Here is a 7,329-nt window from a genome sequence, read left to right on the forward strand (position 1 = left end):
CATCCATCCATCCATCCATCCATCCATCCATCCATCCATCCATCCATTCATCCATCCATCCATTCATCCATCCATCCATCTATTGATCCAGTTACTCATTGACACTCATTCAAACACAGTGTTTGCTAAGTCTTGTGTTCAGCACTGGGGGGAGATTGAAAGCCCCTTGCTTTCAAGGAGTATTTAATCTTCTAGGGAAGAGGAGATAAACACAAATAACTGTAACACAAGTTAGAATATGATAAACACTATGAGATAGTTTCTTTAAAAAAAAGTTTTCAGATGAGGTAGAGATCACTTTCAGCTGGAGAGTCAATGAAGGCTTCCGAGAGGATGTGGTATTTCATAAAACCACAGAATTTCCGAGTAGGAAGAGACCTCAGAGGCCATCTGGTCTAACTCTTACATGTGCAAGAATCTTCTCTAAAACATCCCCGATGAATAATCATTCTCAAAGACTTTTAGGGAGAGGAAACTCATTACCTCCTAACCCATTCCATTCCATTCTTGGACTCATCTCAGTGTTAGGAAGTTTCCCCTGACGTCAGATCTAAATCTGTCTTACTACAACTTCCACCCCCTTGTTCCTGGTTCTGCTCTACAGGACCGAGCAGAATTCAATCAAGTCATTTCAAGAATGATTTATCAGTCAACAAGCATTTATTAAGCACCTACTATGTGCTTTGTGCCGGGCACTATGCTAGACTGGAGATACAAAGAATGAAACAACCCTATAGTCCAGGAGTCTGTATTATAGTGGAAATTTTTTTACCATATGCAACTTACTATGTACAAGATACTATGATATATGTACTGGAGATAGACAGATAAAGGTAAAGCATAATTCCTGTGCTCAAGGAGCTGAGTCCACAAGCCTAATCCCTAATCCAGGTGACAGTCCTTCCAATGTTTAGAGCCATCATGTTCCCCCAATCCTTTTTTCCCCTCAGGCTAAATATGTCCAGTTCATTCAATCCATCCTCATAGGTAATAGTCTCAAGGCCCTTCACCATCCTGGTTACCCTCCTCTGGACACTCTCAGGTTTGTCAATATTCCTCCCAAAATGTGGCACCCAGAAGAAAGCACAAGACTCCAGATACGGACTAACTGATTATCATTTTTAATATTATGGACATTCTGCCTTTCTCAGTGTAGATCCAATTAGCTTTTCAGGCTGCCATCTTACATTGCTGAGTTTTCAGTCTATACTGAACTTGGGGTCCATTAAGACCCCTAGATCTTTTACTATAAATCGATGATCCCTTTCTAAAACATATGATTCTTTTGTCACTGGAGGTGCTTATCATTTTGAATAATAAAATCATTCTTTTCATTACTCCCTTATGATCTTGATAAGAAATGGATTCCATAAAAATACCACAGATACATCACACATACTTATAAAGATAACTTCATAATGAGCTAGGGGTTTAATTGGGATAAAATATAAAGCTTATGCGTCAGGAATAGACAAAAAGAAGGCTTGGAGGTGGGGCACAGGAATTGTCCTCAAGAATTTAAAGGGCTATCATGTGAAAGTGGTAGTGAGACAGGGTTGAGGTTGAATGGACTTGTTTTGCTTGTCTTGGCTCCAGGAGGAAGAAATAGGAGCTATGGGTGGAAGTCACAGAGTCAACTTTAGCCTTGTGGAAGGGGGCGAAGGTGAACCCAAAACAACTTGCTAACAATTAGAGCTATTGGAAAATGGTGTAGGCTGTCTCAGAAAGCAGATGGCTCCCCTTTGATAGCCATCTCCCAGGAAAGGAGGGGTGGCTACTTGACTACCTTTGATGTAGAAGGGATGCTTGTCCCTCAACTAGTTGATCAACAAACATTAATTAAGTGCTTACTACGTGACAAGCAAGGTAGCCAGGTGGCAAAGTGGATAGAGTGCTGGCCCTGAAGTCTGGAAGACTTGTCTTCCTGAATTCAAATCTGGCCTCAAACACCTACTAGCTGTGTGACCCTGGGCAAATCACTTAACCTTGTTTGCTTCAGGTTCCTCATCTTTAAAAAAAAAAACTGGAGCAGGAAATAGCAAATTGTTCCAGTATCTCTGCCAAGAAAACCCCAAATGGAGTGACAAAAAGTCAGACGTGCCTGAAAAGCAACTGAAATGCGACAAGCAATATACTAAGTGCCCAGGATACAAAGAAAGTCAAAACAAACCACCCCCACCAACAAAACCCAAGCAGTCCCTCCTCTCAAAGGAGAACTTTTGCTCATGTATGAATTTAACTACAGGGCCCCAGAGGTCCCTCCCAACCCCGGGATTCAGTGGCACTCGGTGAACGCCAGGCTGGGGTGTATTAAGGAGCCAGGCAATTCCGATGAGCAGAACAAGGAGGATTTGTTCAAAGAGATCGATGTGGATGTACAGGAGGTGCAACCAAAGAATAAAGGACTGCTAGGAGCAATGATAGAAGGAAGAACAATTCAGTTCTTGGTTTGTGTTCTCTTCCAAAGATAGCAATGTTTGGACGGGAGAAAACAGAGCGAGAAAGGCCAACAGAGGAGTGGAAACACATGGGAAGTGAGGAGATAATAAAAGAGGGCCTGGCAGTCTGTGGTATATCGGGTAGAGCTCTGGACTGAAATTCAGGAAGACCTGGATTCAGATCCTATCTCAATCACTCACTAAGGAGGTGGTCAATCACCCTCTCACCCTTGACCTCAATTGCCTCATCTGTAAAAGGGGGAGATTGGCCTTGATGAATTCTGAGGTTCCTTTTAGAGTTAAAGGTAGGATCTTACGAGCTCAGCCCAGCTGGCTCAGATGACAGGTAACCTGGGTGCCTAAAAGAATCATTCAATTTATTTACTGGCTTTGAAAGATCATGGAGAATGGAAGAGAGGGGTGTCAGAAAAGAGCAGATATCATCCTGGTTTTCACAAAAGGATCTAGATTTAGAGCCAAGGGCAATCATAGAGGCCATCAAGTCCAAATCTCTCATTCAGATGAGGAAACTGAGGCTCAGAGAAAAAAAAACAGGGAGGGGCAGCCCAGGGTCACAGAACTAGTAAGTGTCTGAGTCAGAACTTAAACTCATCTTCTTTTGTGGGAAAATTGGGACACTAATGCATTGTTGATATTCCAACCATTCTAGAGAGCAATTTGGAACTATTCCCAAAAGGCAATCAAACTGTGCATACCCTTTGATCCAGCAATACCACTACTAGGTCTGTATACCAAAGAGATCATAAAAAAAGGGAAAAGGACCTACTTGTACAAAAATATTTATAGCGGCTCTTTTTGTGGTGGCGAAGAATTGGAAATTGAGGGGATGCCCATCAGTGCTGGGATGTTCAGAGCAGATCACTGGAAAAATGTGTAAATCAAAGAAAAAAGATAAAGAGCTATCAGGATACCAGGAATGTTCAAGACACAAACCCAGAAGAGAATAACTTCTAAATACCTACAAACAAAACCATATAGAAAAGCAAGGCTTGCCCGCAAGATCAATTAGAATTCCTAGAAGAAATGTTGCAAGTTTTTTTTTTAAGTCACCGGAGCTATGAATTTGTACAGCCATTCTTTTTTTGTTTCACTCATTTTCACATTAGTTGTGTTGTAAAGAAGAATTAGAACCAATAGGAGGAACCACAAGAAAGAGGAAACAAAACAAAACAGAAGAAAAAAAAGGAGCAAATAGTATGCTTCAATCTACATTCAGACTCCATAGTTCTTTCTCTGGCTGTGGATAGCATTTTCCATTACGAGACTTTTAGAGACATCTTAGATCCTGGCATTGCTGAGAAGAGCTAAGTCTATCAAAGTTAGTCGTCGCACAATGTGGCGTGTACAGCCATTCTTGAAAACAATTCAGAACTATGTCTCAAAAGTTACTAGACTGTGAATGCTTATTGAACCAGCAACAGGCCTATGCTTCAATAAAGAAAGGAAAAGGTCTTATGTGTATGTGTGTGTGTGTATAAATATATATATATATATTTATACACACACACACATATATACATACATACACACACCTATATATCTCACAACTCTTTTTGTCGTCTCAAAGAACTCTAAACTAATGGGGCAGCTAGGGATAGTATGCCGGGCCTAGAGTCAGGGAGACCTGTGTTCAAATCCAGACTCAGAGATTTACTAGCTATGTGATCCTGGGGCAAGTCCCTTAACCTTTGTTTCTTTCACTTTCCTTATCTCTAAAAGTGGGATGATATAGCAGCACCTACTTCCCAGAGTTGCTTTTAAAACCAAATGAGACCATATTTATAAAATATTTTGTTCAGTGCCTGACCCATAGTAGTAGCTACAAAAAATGTTAGCTATTATTATTAATGGGGTGCCCATCAGTTTAGGAATGAGAGAACATATGGTTTATTAATAAAATGGAGTCTTATCATGCTGTAAGAAATGATGGAAAATATAGTTTTTGAGAAACTTGGGCAGACATATATGGACTAAGGCAAAGTACGGTGAGCAGAACCAAAATAGTTTATGCTGTGATGCCAACACTGTAAAAAGAAAATGAGTCTGAAAAACGTAAGAACTTGGACCTGTGCTATACACACTGATGATTTCAGAAATCCCGTTATGAAGAATGTTACCCATCTCTTGACAGAGAAGTGATGGACTGAGACATATATTTCTGGACATGGCATAGATGGAAATTTGTTTTGCTTGACTGTTGTGTGAAAATTATATCTTGTTCTGACCACCCCACTCCCCTTCAAGTTAGTATAATAAGTAAGTCTATAAGTAGTTAATATAAAGGGGGTAATAGCAGGAAATAAGATGGTGAAGGGGAACCTAGAAGTCATGTATAAACTGTCCCAAAGAGCAAAGAAGCATAATTTACAAATTCTATCATATATTAACCAAAATTCATATCCTGGTAATATGTGCTGTCAGTACCTTTGGTCCTATGACATGTAAATCCCTGACACGTTCTAGACATTTCCAGTAAGACCAAAAGAACAGTAAATGGTGTGGGATAATTTTGAGATGATGTGGATATGTAAACTTTAAAGTTTCACTGACAACTCTGAAATGATTTTGATATTTTTTTTGGCTGCATGATTTTATTTTATTTCTTGTTTAGTATTTTATTTTTCCCCAATTTACATGTAAAAACAATTTTTAGCATTTGTTTTTAAAACTTTGAGTTCTAAATTCTCTCCCTTCCTTCCTCTCCACCCCCATCATTGAGAAAGTAAGCAATGCAGTATAGGTTGTACATGTGTAGTCATGCAAATATTTCTACCTTAGTCATGTTGTGAAAGAAAGCAAAGACAAAAAAAAAACCTCAAGAAAAATAAAGTAAAAAAGTATGCTTCATTCTGTATTCAAACACCATCAGCTCTTCCTCTGGGGATGGATAGCATTCTTCATCACAAGTCCTTCAGAGTTGTCTTGGATCCGTAGATTGTTGAGAATAGCCAAATCATTCATAACTGATCATCTTACAATATTGCTGTTACTTTGTACACAGTACATGTCACTTTACATCAGCTTCTGTAAGTCTTTCCAGGTTTTTCTGAGAGCATCCTGCTCATCATTTCTTATAGCACAATAATATTTCATCATAATCACATACCATAATTTGTTCAACCATTCCCCAGCTGTTGGCCATCCCCTCAATTTCCAATTCTTTGCTACCAGAAAAGAGCTGCTTTTTTGTACATATGGATCCTATATTTTTGTACATATAATTCCTTTTCCTTTTTGTGCTTTTTTAAATCTCTTTTTGGATACAGACCCAGTAATTCTATTGCTAGGTCAAAAGGTATGCCTTTGAGGCATAGTTCCAAACTGCTACGGAATGATTGAATCAGGTCCACAACTCCACCAACAATGCATTAATGTCTCAATTTTCACACATCCCCTCCAACATCAGTCATTTTCGCTTTCTATCCTATTAGCCAATCCAACGGGTATGAGGTACTATCTCAGAATTACTTTAATTTGAATTTCTCCAATCAATAGTGATTTAGAGCATTTTTTCATATGGCTATAGATAGCTTTGATTACTTCATCTGAAAACTATTCATATCTTTGATCATTCATCAATTTGGGAATTACTTTTATTTTTATAAAATTGACTCAGTTCTCTATATGTTTGAGAAATGAGGCCTTTATCAGAGAAATTTACTTCAAAATTTTTTTCAGTTATGATTGATAACTTTATTTCCTTCAATCCTATTTCCCCCTCTGTTTATTCTATGCTTTCTCTGTCCCTCCTGTCCGTCCTGATAAGTGTTTTGCTTCTGACTACTCCCTCACCCAATCTGCCCTCCCTTTTATCAGTGTCCACCCCACCATTCTCTTATCTCGTTCCCTTCCTCCTCTCCTATAGGATAAGATAGATTTCTATACCTAACTACATGTGTGTGTTATTCCCTCTTTGAGCCAATTCTGATGAAAGTAAGGTTCATTCACTCTCCCTCACCTCTCCTCTTTTCTCTTCCACTGTGAAAGCTTTTTCTTACCTCTTTTATGTGAGATAACTTTACTCCACTCTATCTTTCCTTTACCCTTTCTCCTAGTGCATTCCTCTCTCACCCCTTAATTTTATTTTTTTAGATATCACCCCTTCATATTCAACTCGCACTTATGCCCTGTGTCTATATATATTCCTAACTGCCCTAATAATGAGAAAGTTCTTATGAGTTACAAGTATCATCTTCCCATACAGGAATGTAAACAGATCTTAAGATCCTCATGATTTCCCTTTCTTGTTTACCTTTTTATGCTTCTCTTGAGTCTTGTATTTGAAAGTCAAATTTTTCTGTTCAGTTCTGGTCTTTTCCTCAAGAATGTTTGAAATTCCTCTATTTCGTTGGATATCCATTTTCTCCCTGGAGGATTATACTCAGTTTTGCTGGATAGATGACTACTGGTTGTAATCCTAGCTCCTTTGCCCTTTGGAGTATCATATTCCAAGCCCTCTGATCTTTTAATGTAGAAGCTGCTAAATCTTGTGCTATTCTTACCGCAGCTCCATGATACTTGAATTGTTTCTTTCTGGAAGCTTACAATATCTTCTCCTTGACTGGAATTCTGGATTTGGCTATAATATTCCTGGGAGTTTTCATTTTGGAATCTCTGTCAGGAGGTGGTCAGTGGATTTTTTCAATTTCTATTTTACCTTCTGATTTTAGAATATCAGGACAGTTTTCATTGATAATTTCTTGAAAGATGAAGTCTAGACTCTTTTTTTTTGATCATGGCTTTCAGGTAGTCCAATCATTTCCAGATTATCTCTCCTGAATCTATTTTACAGGTCAGTTATTTTTCCAGTGAGATATTTCACATTGTCTTCTATTTTTTCATTCTTTTGGGTTTTTTTAATGTTTTTTGA

This window comes from Vombatus ursinus, unplaced genomic scaffold, assembly GCF_900497805.2.
Source record: "Vombatus ursinus unplaced genomic scaffold, bare-nosed wombat genome assembly UNPS02014822.1, whole genome shotgun sequence".
NCBI classification, from domain to species: Eukaryota; Metazoa; Chordata; class Mammalia; order Diprotodontia; family Vombatidae; genus Vombatus; species Vombatus ursinus.